At 44.0% G+C, this 16,372-nt stretch overlaps 1 protein-coding gene and 1 pseudogene across 2 annotated transcripts in view; one reads left to right on the forward strand and one right to left on the reverse strand.

The window, feature by feature from the left end:
- ST3GAL4 (ST3 beta-galactoside alpha-2,3-sialyltransferase 4) overlaps nt 1-16,372 on the forward strand; it is a 160,637-nt gene that overhangs the window by 29,246 nt on the left and 115,019 nt on the right. The gene's annotated exons all lie outside the window — the stretch shown is intronic.
- On the reverse strand, nt 7,268-7,363 carry LOC116517264 (annotated as a pseudogene).

The following is a 16,372-nucleotide window of genomic DNA, read 5'->3' on the forward strand; positions in this document are numbered from 1 at the left end:
TGTAAATACTGCAGAATATACAGCCTCCTGCAACATAACTAAGCTCCATTTTATGTTGAATTATTCATGTATCTTAAAAAGAAAACTATCTTTCGATAGTTTTCATGAATTAGATAGATAGCATGGATCACCGCCTTGTCATGGCAAAGGGGCTGGCGTAGTTCAATGAAGCTATGAGCTACGCCATGCAGGGCCGCCCAAGATGGGCAGCTCATAGCAGAGGGCTTTGACAAAACGTGATCCTCTGGAGAAGGAAAGGGCAACCCGTTCCAGTATCTTTGCCATGAAAGATACCATTGACACAGGGGTGGGTTCCTGCCAGTTCTAACCTCTTTTATAGAAGAAGTTCCACAAATCTACAGTGCTGTTTAGAACCGGTTCCAGCTCCCCCCCCGCCCATCTGCACATCATCAAAATGAAGAGCGAGAGGAGGAATTCTGGGAGTTGAAGTCCACAAGTCTTAAAGCTGTCAAGTTTGAACACCCCTGGGTTTTTTTTTTTTCTAAAGGGTTAGGGGTGCAAGGGTCTTGTAACTTGACAGCTTTAAGACTTGTGTGCTTCAAATGTCAGAGTTTCTGAGCCAACATTTTGGTTGCTAAACGCCAAGCCACTCCCACTCGGTCACATGGCCAGCAAGCCACTCCAACCCATCACATGGCCAGCAAGCCATTCCCACAAAGTAGGCCACACCTACAGAAGAGGTTCTAAAAAATTTTGAAACCCACCACTGCATTGACAGGACCAAAAGGCAAAAAGGCCTAGAGCAGTGTTTCTTAACCTTGGTCACCTGAAGATGCGTGGACTTCAATTCCCAGAATCTCTATATATATATTGCTCCAAAAACGTTTTTTTAAAATAAATTTGATAAAAAAATTTAAAAAATCAAATTTAATTTTTTTAAAAAATCCGTTGTATTTTTTTAAACAACAACAACAACAACAACAACAACAATTTGTATCCAAGAAAGGTCGTAAAATCGGGCACAGCTCACTTAACAAACGCTTCACAGAAATGTCGGGCTCCGTTGTGGTTGGAAATCAAAGACTATCTGAACGTGCTGTTTTCCTTCCGACCTTCCGACTGGCCCGCAAGTGTGGAGAACGAGGAATCCTAAGGGAAATAGTCACAGCTGCTTCTCTTCGTTCTGAGACCTCTGCTGGTTTCTTCTCTGGCTGCCGTTTGCCAGATCACGAGGATGGGTGGAATAGCAGGCCAGGCTCCCTCTGGTCCTGCCATCTTGCAAGCACACCCTCTTTGCTCACAGTAGAACGGCGTGAAACCGACTGACCGCTTACGCATCTTCATTATCTCACAAACTTTACCCCGAAAGTTTCGTTTGGCATGGGAAGATACTTTATGACAGGCCTTCTGTAAACAAGCCTGCCTTTCCTTTCTCGTTTCTAAAACGGTCGGCTGGATTTGATCTCATCTTAATGGAATTCTTCTCTCTGGATGGGTGAGGTTCATAATTATTAACATCTGCAGCTTTTGTATGGATGTTTCTCAGGCTCCTGACTGCATCCGCCTCTCGGTCTTGGAGGCATCCTTGCACTTTTAGCACCCCAATTTAGGATGCCCTTGAAGTCTGCTGGAGTTCTTGTAGGAAATCTTTAGCAGCCTTAGGGGAGGGTGGTAAAGTAGAGAAACGGACTGGGTGGCCTGAGAAATTGAGTTCACACAATGTCGAACCGCATTCACTTTCTTGTAACGGAGCTGGTTTGGTTTCCAGTTGGTGTGGAATCCAGACACTGTAGCGTTTGGAATCATGGTTTATGGTTTAGCTCAATTGTCTGCATTGGAATATAATTCTTTATTGGCCAAGTATGATTTGACACACAAGGAATTTGTCTCCCTCGCATAAGGTCTCAGTGTCTCACATACAAGCAAGTGATAAATCATGATCATAAGTCATCATGCAATCATCATAAACCATAAGATGCAATACTCAGTGATAGACGTAAGATACTAAATAAAGGCAATCGATCATAAATCATAAGATTAAAAAACAACATGATATTCATAAGATGCTAAAGGAATAGTTAATAGGGAAAAGAAGAAGAATAGTAATATAGCCTTACTACATGGTTTGCTATTCTAGAGCATAAGTGTTTTGGGAAATCGTTGTTTAGCAGAGTGATGGCATTCAACCAATATAGATTATTCAAAAAGCATAGTTTAAAGTAAACCACAATTTAGAGTTCTGTGTAACTTCATCCTATTTTCCCTCTTTTTTTATCTTTGTATGTAACCCAACCTATTCAAGACACTTTAAGTTAGCAGATAGTTTATCATAAAGCCTTATCTTATACATGGATAGTGATATAGAAGACAAAAGAAGCTGTTAAAGTCATTCCTTGATTTATGAGAGCACCTGATCATGATCTTAAGTCATGACAGTTGTAAATTGGTCATCCATGTCATTGACCCAATTTTTTTTATTAAAGAGTTTTAATAGATTTTACAAATGTTTTCCCTTCCCCTTCCCTACCCTCACCCCAATCCTACCCCCCCTCCAACCCTTCCTCCCCTCAACCTCCCAGAGCAACATACAGGGTATAAACCAGTGTTTCTCAACCTTGGCAACTTGAAGATGTCCGGACTTCAACTCCCAGAATTCCCCAGCCAGCGAATGTCCGGACATCTTCAAGTTGCCAAGGTTGAGAAACACTGGTATAAACATTTAACAATCATACACTAAAATAAGCTTACTAACTATAGCATCCTACCTCCTCTTGTACTTTAACTCCCCTTTTATTAAGCTAGCTTTAATTGTAGCATTCCTTGTTCATTCATTCATAAGCTAGTTGAAATTTCTTAGTCCGATATTTATTTTGGATGTAGTCAATCCATCTTCTCCATTCCAGCTTGTATTTCTGATCTGAATGGCCCTTCAAATATGCTGAGATTTTGGCCATCTCTGCTAAGTTTACTACTTTTAACGTCCATTCTTGAATAGTAGGCAATTCTTCCTTCTTCCAGTACTGCGCCACCAACAATCTTGCTGCCGTTATTAGATTCAGAATCAAATTAGTCTATCATTGACGCATTTTTTAAAATCTTTTTGGGGGCAGTCATTAAGCAAACACCACAGTCATTAAGTCAATCAATGGTTCACTATGGGTAGTTTTGCTGAAAACCAAGATGTAAATGTCTGTTTTTGGGAAAATGATCATTAAACTTGATCACATGACTGTAAAGGTAAAAGTTTCCCTCCCACATCTGTGCTAGTCATTCCCAACTCTAGTGGGCGGTGCTCACCTCCATTTCAAATCCGAAGAGCCAGCGCTGTCCAGAAACATCTCCGTGGTCATGTAGCCAGCATGACCCAATGCCGAAGACGCACGGAAAGCTGTTATCTTCCCATCAAAGGTGGTTCCTATTTTTCTACTTGCATTTTTACATGCTTTACAACTGCTAGGTTGGCAGAAGATGGGACAAGTAACAGTAGCGCACTACATTACCCAGCACTAGGGATTCAAACCGCTGAACTGCCGACCATTCTCATGCCTGTGCATGCGGGGGTTGTGTACACATGTGCAGGGGTAGGGAGTCTCACGTGCACATGTGTGTGGGCAGGGGGGAGTGGGCAAAGGCTTCAGCATTCCCCCATGCCCTGTTTTTGGTCCCAGGAGGCTTCAGAGAGGTCTGCCACACACACATGCACAAGGGAGAGCAGAGGTGTCGTGTGCGCATGCGTGGGGGGGGGCAGGGGGTGTCGCACACGCTAAGCATTATGGACATGGGCACACAACAACAAAAACGTTAACCATTACTGGCCTAGCATTTCTTTAATGAGAATTTTGAAAAAAAAACCTTTTACAAATATTTACTTCCCTCCCCCCCCGTCCTCCCCAACCCCCCCAACCTTCCCCCCCAACCTTCCCCCCCCCCCCCCGACTTCCCAGAACCAATACAGGGTATAAATCTTTAACAAAAACATTCTAAAATAAACTTTAAAAAAAGTTAATATCATCTTTCATTTGAGCTTTAACTCCTCCTTGCTAGGCTTGCTCTAAACAAATTATATCATTCCTTTGTTTCTTTAGTCATAAGCTATCTGAAATTTCTTAGTCCCATATTTATTTTGAGTATAGTCAATCCATCTTCTCCACTCCAGTTTATATCTCTCGTTTGAATGGTCCTTGAGATATGCAGATATTTTAGCCATCTCAGCTAGGTTTGTTACTTTCAGTGTCCATTCTTTTTTTTTTTTTTTACGTGTTTAAATGTTTTATTCATTTTCATTTTCAATTTTGTACATTCACTTATATACTGAATATTTGCAATAATAATAATATAATAATAAAAAAAGAAAAACCCCAACCTAAACACAACTCATAACCTATCACTTTCATACACCCCTTCTTCTCCCCCTCCAACTTTCCTTTCTCCCTCCAACGATCACCCCTCTTACTTCCCTTTCCCCTCCTATCTTCCTTTCTCACCTTCCTCACCCTCCTTCCCCTCTCATCCTCCTTACATTCCCCTCTTCCTCCCTCCTTACTTCTCCCTCTTCCTTTCCTCTACTTCTCACTTTGGTGCATTTCTCTATTCCTAAAAAAAAAATAAAAAGAAAAAAAAAAGAGAAAAATAAAAAGAAAAGATAAGGATCAACAGTATACAAGTGTATTCTTCTTATTCTATATATTGAAACTATATCTCCACCCACCCACCCACCCCCAATGAACCCCCCTCCCTAATCCCCTCCGACTTCCCAGGTCCCACACCCGGCACAGTTCAGTACCATTCACCTTCTAGAATATCTTATTAACAATAATAATGAAAATAAAATAAAAAGAACACTCCGAAAAAGAAAAAAAAAAAACGAAAAAATAAAAAAAAAAAAAATTAAAAATCTTTTGCATTATGCTCAGCCTCCCATCATTCTTAAAATTTAAACAGTGTAAATCATTCCATTTATATTTTGTCCTCGTCCCTTACTTCTTTGATATTTACCCCCTTCTTCCTGTAAACTCTCCAGATAGCCTTTCTTAACCTTATATTCAAATATTAGTTTATACAAAAATCGATTTATCTTCAAATACAGAGCAGTCTAATCATACTTTCGCTACTCATCTTCCTACCCTTCGTTTCTCATCTCCATTCCTCCCAAGCCCAAATTCCATAAGATTAGGATCTCGCTCTTCACTTTAAAATCCTGAGCTTTTTATGTTATACTTCAAGCATGTAAATCCGTAAAATATGTGCCCAAAATCCACACCACTTCATTCAATCCCAAGATCCCTTCATCGATATCCCGCTCCACCTTCCCTTCTGCCCCACTCCTCCCGACTCCATTCATCCCAAACCGCATTTCAAATAAATCTTAGTCCCCGCTTTCCTCACAGAAAACAATTCATGCGCAGTTTGGATTGAAATTCAAATAAGTCCTATAAAAGTCCCGTATAATATCTGTCCAAAATAAGCAATGCTTCTTTCCATTCCCCATCGGTACACAGCTTTGCCATTTCACACCAGACAGAAATCCTAAAATTTTAATCAGTCCAAGAGCTTAGAAAGTATTTTAAAGACATCGCTGGATCCACATTCCTTACTCTTCTGCCCTTCCGGAAAGAGAAGGCAACCCTCTGCCTTATGACCACGTGTCCCGCTGCTTTGAAAATATGGCTAAATCCTCAGTTTCGGCTCTTCTGCCTCTCCAGTAGGGGGAGAACAACTCCCTCCTTCTTGTAACCAAGTGAACTGCTGCTTGTCTTTCCTTCACCTTGTCCCTCCGCATTTCCGAGTGAGTCAAGAAGCCCCGCCTTCAGAGTTTTACAATAAAAGTCCCGAGCTTCCAAAACAGAATTAATACGAAATCTTTGATTTTCGAGTGTAACTGTGATTCCAACTGGAGCTTCTCATTTATACTGTATTTGACGGTTTCTAAGTTCTTGGGTTAAAAAAGTATAGCCTCTCCTTGCTTGCAGCATCTGGAGCGGGATTTCTTTAAAGACAAACAAATCATGGCCATCGATTCGGAGCCTGTTGTTGTGAAACTTTTGGATGATCGCATTCCTGGATTCTCTTGTGAAAAAGTATATAATTATGTCTCTTGGTAGCTGTCGTTGTTCTGCTACACACGAATTCTGGCGATAGATTTTTCGAATATTCCAATCAAAATTGAATCCCGGACCTCCCACCGCTTGGCTGAAAGCTTCTACAAACGTCTGTTTCAAGTTCTCTCCTTTCTTTTCGGGCAGTCCTCTGACTCTTATTGCAGACGCTTTTCTGTTATAATTTATCATTGTAAGTTGTGTTTGAGTATCTCTAATCTCTTGTTGTAATGCTTGGATGTTGGAAGTCAAATTAGAATTAGCCTCCTCCAAAGTTTCCAGCTTAGTCTCCATTTCTTCGATATAATCTGTCAGAGTAGACATAGCTTCAAACATATCCACCTTTATTTGGGCAATTTTAGTCTGTATTTTGTCGCATAAATCCAGCACAAATTCTTTGATTTCTTGTTTAAAATCATTGAGTATTTGAAAAAGAAGCTCCTGTGTCAAGGAATCTCCAGTAGTGGGTGTAGGAGGCAAAGGCAGCGATTTACTAACAAGTTCTTTAAGCACATGCGGGGGGGGATTTTTTTGCCTGCTTAGACCTGGGAGGCATTATAGATAAAAGCTGAGAATAAACAGATAAACAGTGTCGTCACTTGGTCAGTTCTCAATAAATTATTTGTAGATTTTGCTTGTTAATGAGTAGCAGTCTCCGGGGAGATAAAGCTGGTTAATTACGTCATCAATCACCAACACAGTAAAAACGCCATTTTGTAACCGGTTGAACAAAGAAGTTTCAAAGGAAAAACAAGGCTGGTGTTTAGATAGTTATAAAAAAAAAACATCACAGGAGTAAGACCCGCTCGTGTTAGCCTTAAGTTGCTTTAAGCAATTTATCATTGTCCTGAGGGGGGGGATCGCCTGTCTAGGGCTGCAAAAAGGCAGCTGCGAGGAACTGGCTGGAGATAAGAGCTCAGTTACGCTGGATCTCTTCTCCGTTCGCAGCCCAAAAAAAAAGAAAAAGGGCTGTGAACTACGAATAAATCCTAGCACCTGAGCTTCTGCCTGCCCCTTTCTGCCAGAAAGGGGTGATATCTATTGATCTTAATTAGATATACAGACCAGAACTCTGAGAGGGGCTCCGTTGAGCTCCTTCGGCGACAGGCTCTGCCCCCAGGAAGCCCTTTCAGTGTCCATTCTTGAATAGTAGGCAAGTCTTCCTTCTTCCAGTATTGCGCCACCAGCAGTCTAGCTGCGGTTATTAAATGCAAAATCAGGTTAATCTCTACAACTGTACCGCAGGGGCCATGCTAATCTTCTCTGCATCGTTCCAATTTTAGTATATGTACTGCCAAAGCGAGCACACTGGCCTAGCATTTCAACTCTTTACTTTCAGTGCTTCTGTAATGATGCTTATCGGTCATCAGGCTAAGTCCATTGAGATATAGCTTTAAAAAAAAACATTGTGTAGGGTCTCCTGGCTGAGCAAGGGGGGGTGTTCGACTAGATAACCTATAAGGTCCCTTCCAACTCTGTTAATCTGTTAAATTAAACTTGATCCCAGAATTCTGTCAAAGGTTCACTTTTGTGTGACATTTTGTCATCACCCGAGATTTGCCACAGAGAGGAAGAAGAAGAGGAAGAGCATTGTTTCCCAACCTTGGCAACCTGAAGATGTCTGGACTGACTTCTTCAAGTTGTCAAGGTTGAGAAACACTGGTTTAAGAGGCAAGGAGGCTGCTGGCAGAGGTTCAGGAAACCAGATGGTGAGAGCTGCACATTGTTGTTACTGTTTAGTAATTTTTCAGTTGCTTAGGAAGGGGCTGGCAGGCTTCGAAGTTGGTGGAGATGAAATGATAAGAAAATGCCTTTTTTGCAGTTGGCCCAGGGTGGCTTTTGGATTTGTTCCAAAGTCCTGAACGGCTGTTGCAATTGTGTTTGCTTGGAAGGATCCTGGACCTGAATTGTTTGAATTTAAGATGAGGGTATTCTTTTTGCTTCTGTTTCTCAGCATAGGTTCTGCAAGATTTCCTTCCTTCCTTCCTTCCTTCCTTCCTTCCTTCCTTCCTTCCTTCCTTCCTTCCTTCCCTCCCTCCCTCCCTCCCTCCCTCCCCTCCTCCCTCCCTCCCTCCCTCCCTCCCTCCCTCTCTCCCTCTTTACCTGAGCAAAGATGTCTGCATTCACTTGAGTGTGTTATATGAACCAGTGATGGGATTCAGCCAGTTCGCACCTATTCGGGAGAACCGGTTGGTAACTTTCTAAGTAGTTCAGACAACCGATTGTTGGAAGAAATCTCCTTTTGCTTTTTTCCCACTTTACAGGGCTAATCCTGTAAGGAAGGCAGGAAGGAAACATTCTGGTGTTGTTTCTAGCCTCATCTTTATTGACCTGCTAACAGAAACTGCCTCTCCGGTTAACCCTTATTACATTGTCACAGCTAAGGCGAAGCGCCCATCGACCTGTGTGACCTTGAGTTGGCCACGCCCACCCAGTCACATGACCACTGATCCCCGCCTACCCAGCTGGTCATCAGGGCAGAGAACCAGTTGTTAAATTATTTGAATCCCACCACTGATATGAACCCAGTCATGGCTAGCAAGGAAAAACAATCCAGGGAAGGGATACCAAATTAGAAAAGGCTTTTGAATGGCTATTAAAGAGCATTACCCTGAGTTATACTCAGCCAGACGATGGTGGAACGTTAGCAGTGACCGAACCTCCCTGGCAAAGGAGCTTATTTGGGAGAGAATCAGAGCGCATTGCTTGCTTCTTCTTCCCCTTTTCAGGAAATTGCCAATACTGGTTGCTACTATTTCTTCTGTTTCCCAACTAGAGTACCTGCGGCCAAAATCCTCACGGACACTTAGACAAAATAAGAAGTCATCGTCCCCATTAGAGGAGAAACAAAGTCTTTGTTTAATGTTGGAGTAAGACTGGGGGACAGATTCCAGATCTTGCTTTTACTTGATCCTGAAACAATCTTGGCTGACTTTGGACCAGCTGTTATCTCACCACTTAATCTAGCTTAGGGATGTGTGTTGCTGAACAAAATTTCCGGATGTGTGCTATGTGGTTGTGGGCAGGCTGCAGTATGTAAGCTGCCTTGAACTCCCAGAGGAGCCTGGGCTATAAATGCAACAAGTATGCTTTTTAGTTGAAACGCTTAAAGGATATCGCCTCTATGATGCCTTTTAAATAATGCCGTAATCTCTTTGCTGATCAGATGTAATGCTCTCTTTCTTCATAGGCTGTTACTCAAATAATTATTTATTGCCTATTTACTGATTGCCAGCTCTCTGAATCTGCCTTCCCTAGAGCGTAGCCAAAAGGTTGACAGCAGATCAGTAACAACGATCAAAATTGCAAAACCGGGACAAGTAGCAGTACTAAAAATAAACAGCCAAATGGCGGAAAAAGCAAAAACAGATCCCACGAAATGTTTGTAAAATGCCCAGAGTCCACCCTAGATGGGTGACGTACAAATCTAACAGATAAGTAAAATGAAAATGTCTGATTATATTTAAAGAGACAGCTTAGTCTAGTGGTTAAAGTGCTGAACCAGGAGAGTGAGTTCTAGTTCCTCCTTAGGCATGAAAGCCAGTTGGGTACTTGGGGTCAATCACCAGGAGATGGTGAGTTCTAGTTCCTCCTTAGGCATGAAAGCCAGTTGGCTGAAGTGGGGTCAGTCACCAGGAGATGGTGAGTTCTAGTTCCTCCTTAGGCATGAAAGCCAGTTGGGTGACTTGGGGTCAGTCACCAGGAGATGGTGAGTTCTAGTTCCTCCTTAGGCATGAAACCAAGTTGGGTGACTTTGGGTCAGTCACCAGGAGATGGTGAGTTCTAGTTCCTCCTTAGGCATGAAAGCCAGTTGGGTGACTTTGGGTCAGTCACCAGGAGATGGCGAGTTCTAGTTCCTCCTTAGGCATGAAAGCCAGTTGGGTGACTTGGGGTCAGTCACCACGAGATCGTGAGTTCTAGTTCCTCCTTAGGCATGAAAGCCAGTTGGGTGACTTTGGGTCAGTCACCAGGAGATGGTGAGTTCTAGTTCCTCCTTAGGCATGAAAGCCAGTTGGGTGACTTTGGGTCAGTCACCAGGAGATGGTGAGTTCTAGTTCCTCCTTAGGCTGGGTGACTTTGGGTCAGTCACCAGGAGATGGTGAGTTCTAGTTCCTCCTTAGGCATGAAAGCCAGTTGGGTGACTTTGGGTCAGTCACCAGGAGATGGTGAGTTCTAGTTCCTCCTTAGGCATGAAAGCCAGTTGGGGGACTTGGAGTCAGTCACCAGGAGATTGAGTTCTAAGCATGAAAGCTGGCTTTGGGCCCGTGCCTTCCTCACAGGGTTGTTGTTGAGAAAATTGGAGGAGGAAGGAGTATTAGGTATATTCACTGCCTATAGTTATTTATAAATAATAAGGTTGGGTGAAAATCAAATAAATAAACATTTCCTCTGCCACTGACAATGTTTGACTACATGAGTAGAGAATCAGTGACTCAATCGATGGTTGTCCTAAAGGTGCTTTTCAAAAGGCAAGTTAACTTTGTTTTTTTCCCCCTTGAAAACATTTCTCTTCTCATCCAAGGAGCTTCTTCAGTTCACGACCTGGGTGACTGAGAATCAGCCGTTTCCACGCTTGAGAGGTTTGTTAAATCAACAATCCCAACTGTCTCCCACAGCCCTGAAGGGAATAGCAAAATATCTATTGACTCAGGAGGGCCAGAGACTCAAACCGAAGCCCCTGAAACCCAGGCCTAGATGCTTCGACTGGTGTTTAATGTGGCATTCAGATCTTCTAGCACATTTTCGAAGGCTTTCTTGTAGCCTGCAATATAGATAAGTACCTGGTCATATCGCGGTCTGTGAATCTTTTACCAAATAGGCAATTTCTGAGTTAGCGATTAAGAGGGTAGAAAAATCTAGCTTGCAACCATAGCAGATGTGAAGCATGATAGCTGTTTTGGACAAAGTTGAACAAAAAAGAAATCTTGGAAAATTTAAGAGAAGCAATGACTGAAAAGCTGCCTTCCAGATCCAGCTGCCTCTCGAGAGCTGAGAGTCAGGAAAAAGAATTTCCCAGTGGATAGAGAGAAGCAATTCCCAGGTTTTGTGATATGGATTTTTCGCTTAGCTAATTTGGATGCATCCTGTTCATTTGATGGGTTCTTAGTCAGTCCACCAATCATTAAGTCCTCCAGGTAAGACTGCCAATTATTAAAAGGCTGTGGGCTGCCACAAAGAAGAGGGTGGGGTGGGGTGTCAACCTATTCTCCAAATCCCCAACTTTTTTGGCACCTGGGACTAGTTTAGTGGAAGACAGTTTTTTCACGGACCGTGTGGGTCTGTCAATGGTTCTCTTGCGGTTTCCGGCACTCACACACGCGCAAAGACCAGCTGGCCAGTGTGTATGCACCCACCAGAATCTAGAAGAGCAACAGGAAACGCCTGGCATGCTCGGAGGGATGGCTCTGCGTGCTACGTCCGGCACGCATGCCATAGGTTTGCCATCATGGATATGGGGGTTAGACTAGAAGGCCTCTCAGGTCCCTTCCAACTCTTCTGTTAGTATGCTGTGTTCCCAGGTGACCTACCTACCTGTATATCTATCATATTGCAGTGGTTCTGGCAGCATGTAAGAAGCGACATTGTGACATTGGCTTTATGGTTGTGAGCTTCCTGAGTTGTGCAATCAGCAAGGAGCAGATACTCTTTTGTCCCCACCATAGAGGTGGCGCAGTGGTTAAATGCAGCACTGCAGGCTACTGCTAGATCAGCAGTTCAGCGGTTCAAATCTCACCGGCTCAGGGTTGACTCAGCCTTCCATCCTTCCGAGGTGGGTAAAATGAGGACCCAGATTGTTGGGGGCAATATGCTGACTCTCTGTAAACTGCTTAGAGAGGGCTGAAAGCCCTATGAAGCGGTATATAAGTCTACTGCTATAGTCTACTGCTATTGCTATGAGAAGAAGTCTTGTCACTTCTGCCAGAGAGGGTGGGTGCGAGGTCGCAAATGGAAAAGTGGGAAAACAGGTTTCTAAGCCTTTTAGCTGACTGCTGTGATTTGAGTCTTTCCTACAGGCCCTTCCCTTGTCAACTCCAGATTATTCCTTGCAGGACGTTACGATGATTATAATGTCGCCTCTTGGCCTCCTTAGGAAATAAAAACGACAAGTGGCAACAGCTTAGCAGTGTTGGCTTGGTGTCCACCTGCCCAGGGAAAAAGACAGAATGGTGACAGAAAGGGAACAGAGAGCCAGGCTAGGTTCAGGGCCATCCTCAGCCATGGAAACTGAAGAACTCCCTTGGGCCCAGTTGTCTTTCAATCCAGCCTGCCTTATAGGCATGTAGCTATAGGGAAAATGGGATCTGAAACTACGTAAATAGCCAACAGGCAGATATATAGCAATAGCAATAGCACTTAGACTTATATACGCTTTACAGTGCTTTACAGCCCTCTCTAAGCGGTTTACAAAGTCAGCCTCTTTCCCCGAACAATCTGGGTCCTCATTTTACCAATCTTGGAAGGATGGAAGGCTGAGCCGGTCCGGATTGAACTGCTGGAGAGTCAGCAGAATTAGCCTGCAATACTGCATTCTAACCACTGGGAAGGGAGAGAGGGAGGGAGGAATAGTACTTACACTTATATACTGCTTCACATTGCTTTTACAGCCCTCCCTAAGCAGTTTACAGAGTCAGCCTCTTGCCCCCAACAGTCTGGGGGTCCTCATTTTACAGACCTCGAAAGGATGGAAGGCTGAGTCAACCTTGAGCTGATGAGAATCGAACTGCCGAATTGCAGGCGGGCAGCCGGCAGGCAGCAGAAGTAGCCTGCAGTACTGCATTCTAACCCCTGCACCACCACCTCATATATTAAAGAAAAGATCATTAGGAGCATTGCCAACGTCCTTATCTCACCCATCTTGCCAGCCATGAAATGGACCTGTTTCCAGCCTTTTGGAACTTCTGTGCGGCCCTCCCCCCCCCCGAGCCTCCACATGGGCCGCGTGGAGACTCCTAGGAGGGGTGGGGAGGGGTGGGCGAGGCCAGCCAGTGATGGGAACTGGCCATAACATTAGCTAAGGGTTTTCCTGAACCTGAGTGAAGCCATAGCAGCCCACCCCTGGTTGGGAACCCCTGCCCTATGGGGCAGAGGATGTCTCATAATTCAGGCATTGTAGTCTGAGATCAGACTTCTCCACAAAACTAGTATTACAGTGGTAATTTGGTGACAAAGGCAGAACTGGTGGGAGTGTTTGTGTGTCGTTGTGTTGATACGATGTTTGTACTTTCTCCCTGGGGAGGGGGGAAACTTCCTTTCTCTATCCTTGCTCTGTTTTGCCCATTAGAATAAAGCACGCAACTGTGCGCTAACAGCAACTTTACAACAGAGGCTGTTCAAAAAAGAAAATAAAAGATTATTCTCGTTTTGCTCTTGAGGGGATTCTCCCTGGGGAACTTGTATGTTTCACAGCTCCTCCAATGTTTCTTTGCAGGAAGAGAACAAATGAAGTCACACAGTACTTCTCAACCCCAACAATTTTTCTCATTCGAAATTTGATTAATATAAAATGCAAAAGAAAATAGTAGTGTAGGAAGAAATGCCCATCTGGGTTCAGTTCCAAGTGGGGAGAAAGACACTGGAAACATGAAGGCTGCTTGGAAGGATGGTTTTAATGGCGAAAAGGACCACATGAGTTTGAAGTCCTGGGTAGCTGAATGGAGTGGAGAGAGATGTATATTTATACCCTCTCTTGGGCCTTGCCCTAGACCTTCCTGTTCCTGTGTAAGAAAAGTGTCTTATTGGTTGTTGTAAGGTCATGTATAAATCCTGGGAGTTTGTCTGATATAAGCTTGGTTCAGCGGTGGGTTCCGGATCCCGTTGCAACCGGTACAGTGCAACGGGGCCCGGCGTCCTCCACATGAACATGCGCAGCGCACGCATGCGTCCTTACCTCCTGTGACACTCTGCGATGCTCTAGCTGCTCGGCAGAGCGTCACACAGGCACCGTATGCTCTGTGCGCTTACATGGAAGCCCCGAAGAGTTCAAATACTGGTAAGGAGTGCGGGTGGGTGGGTGGGCCCTCCGCAGCACTGTACCGGTGCTCCTGGCAGGCACCGGCACGCCCATACCGGGGTGTACCAGTTGAACCCACCATTGCCTTGGTTGAACTGTGCTAGGTGATGTAATATTCCCAGGTGCCATGTGGTAGATAATCGTATTATGTCCTGGAGGGTCATGTCTTAATCCCATCACCCTGGAGCTGGAGGCCTTTTGTCTTGTAGCTAGGATGGCACCAGTCTTTCTGGGGCTATTAACAAAGGTGGGGGCTGCTTTCCAAGAGCATGTCATCCAGGGAGATATAATATTCTGTCTTTTTAATATTTCCTAGAATATTTCATTCTTCTCAGAGGGGTGGGTGTTAACTTTCTTCAATGGGAAAATAAGGGAGGAAAAAGGGAAAGGAAAAGTGTAGGGCAAAAGAAAGAAAGAAAAGCATTGACTTCTGACTCCTTTTGGTGCAGTAGAATAAGATAATAGCACCAAACCTCAACTTTTTACTTTGATAAAGTAATAGAAACTAGCCATTTCTATATCAACAAACCTATCTAATCAGCAAAACCCAAAATCAAACTTTCATTCTTTTTTCATTCCCCCCCCCGCCACTTCAAGCAGAAAGTCCAAAAGCGGTTTCCAAGTTAATTGTGTTATTTTCTTTAATCAAAGCAGTCAATTTGGCCCTCTCTGCTAAAGCCATTGGCTACAAAGCATTTGTAGCCAAACTTCAGCAACTTGAAGATGCATGGACATCAATTCCCAGAACCCCCCAGCTGGCATAGCCAGCTGGGGAATTCTGGGAATTGCAGTCCATGCACCTTAAAGTTACTGAGGTTGAGAACCCAGCAGTGGGTTTCACTTATTTTTACCCCGTTTGCTGCGCGCACGCTCCCTTCGCGCTCAGACACTTTCCGTGCATGCGCCCAGCTTTTCGCACATGCGCTTTGCTTGCAGGTGCCGCCTTCTGCGCATGCACCCGGCCTCAAAAACTTGGCCAAATAGGACGGCATAGTACAGGGGCGGATGGGCAGGCTCTAAACAAAACTCATTCTTCTTACGTTTACTTTGAGCATCTGCATCAGAGGTGGGTTCCTACCAGTTCACACCTATTTGGTAGAACCGGTTCGTCAAATCTACCCAACCGGTTAGAAGAGTTTCCACCAGTGGACCCAGAAAGCAGGCCACACCTACAGAAGAGGTTCCAAATGTTTTTGAAACCCACCACTGGCAAGGATCTTGTAACTTGACAGCTTTAAGGCTTGCATGCTTCAATGCCAGAGTTTCTGAATAGCTACTTGGACCGACCTAAGTACTAATTCATAATTTCATATCCGGTCACACGGGCGGTAAGCCACTCCCATCCGGTCACATGAGTGGCAAGCCACTCCCACAAAGGAAGCCACACCCACAGAGTAGGTTCCAACAATTTTTGAAACCCTCCACTGATCTGCACCATCAATATTTGGGGATCTTTGATAGCATCCTGCTCAACTTTTGGATGTTGTCAGCCAGGGCGAGTGTTCCTTAGTTATATCAGCCCCATGTGAAAGCGATGGAGTTCTCACGAAGACCTAGGGAGAAGAGGAATCAACAAATTGAGAGCAAAATGTCCGTTGCTTTCTTTTTCTTTCAAAAAAAAAAAAACTCTTACTTAAGAGTTATTTTATATTATTGATTTAATATGCAAGGTAATATTCAGGCTTGGTCTTCAACTAAGTTGTCATTTTTCATCAGCTGCAAACCTAGCAGAATATGTTCTGGGTAGCCTTTGGCCATTTGTTTCGTGACCATTCCAAGTTACAACGGCCCTGGGAAAAAGGGATTCGTGACTGTTTTTCACACTTACGACCGTTGCAGGGGGTCCCCCCAGGTCATTGGATCGAAATTGGGGTGCTTGGCAATTGGCCTGTATTTACGACAGTTGCACTTCAGGTAAGTCCTTGACTTAACGACCAAAATTGAGCCCAACATTTCTGTGGTTAAGCGAGACATTTGTGAAGTGAGTTTTGCCCCGTTTTATGACCTTTCTTGCCGCAGTCGTTAAGCGAATCACTGCAGTTGATAAATTAGTAACCCGGTGGTTAAATGAATCTGGCTTCCCCATTAACTTTGCTTGTCAGGTCTCAAAAGATGGCAAGACACAGCAACGGTCATAAATGTGGGACACAGCAACGGTCATAAATGTGGGACACAGCAATGGTCATAAATGTGGGACACAGCAACGGTCATAAATGTGGGACACAGCAACGGTCATAAATGTGAATCAGTTGCCAAGCACCTGCATTTTGATCATGTGGCCGTGGAGATGCTGCAAAGGTCATAT

The sequence above is a fragment of the Thamnophis elegans genome, chromosome 13 (genome assembly GCF_009769535.1).
Source record: "Thamnophis elegans isolate rThaEle1 chromosome 13, rThaEle1.pri, whole genome shotgun sequence".
In the NCBI taxonomy this organism is placed as follows: Eukaryota; Metazoa; Chordata; class Lepidosauria; order Squamata; family Colubridae; genus Thamnophis; species Thamnophis elegans.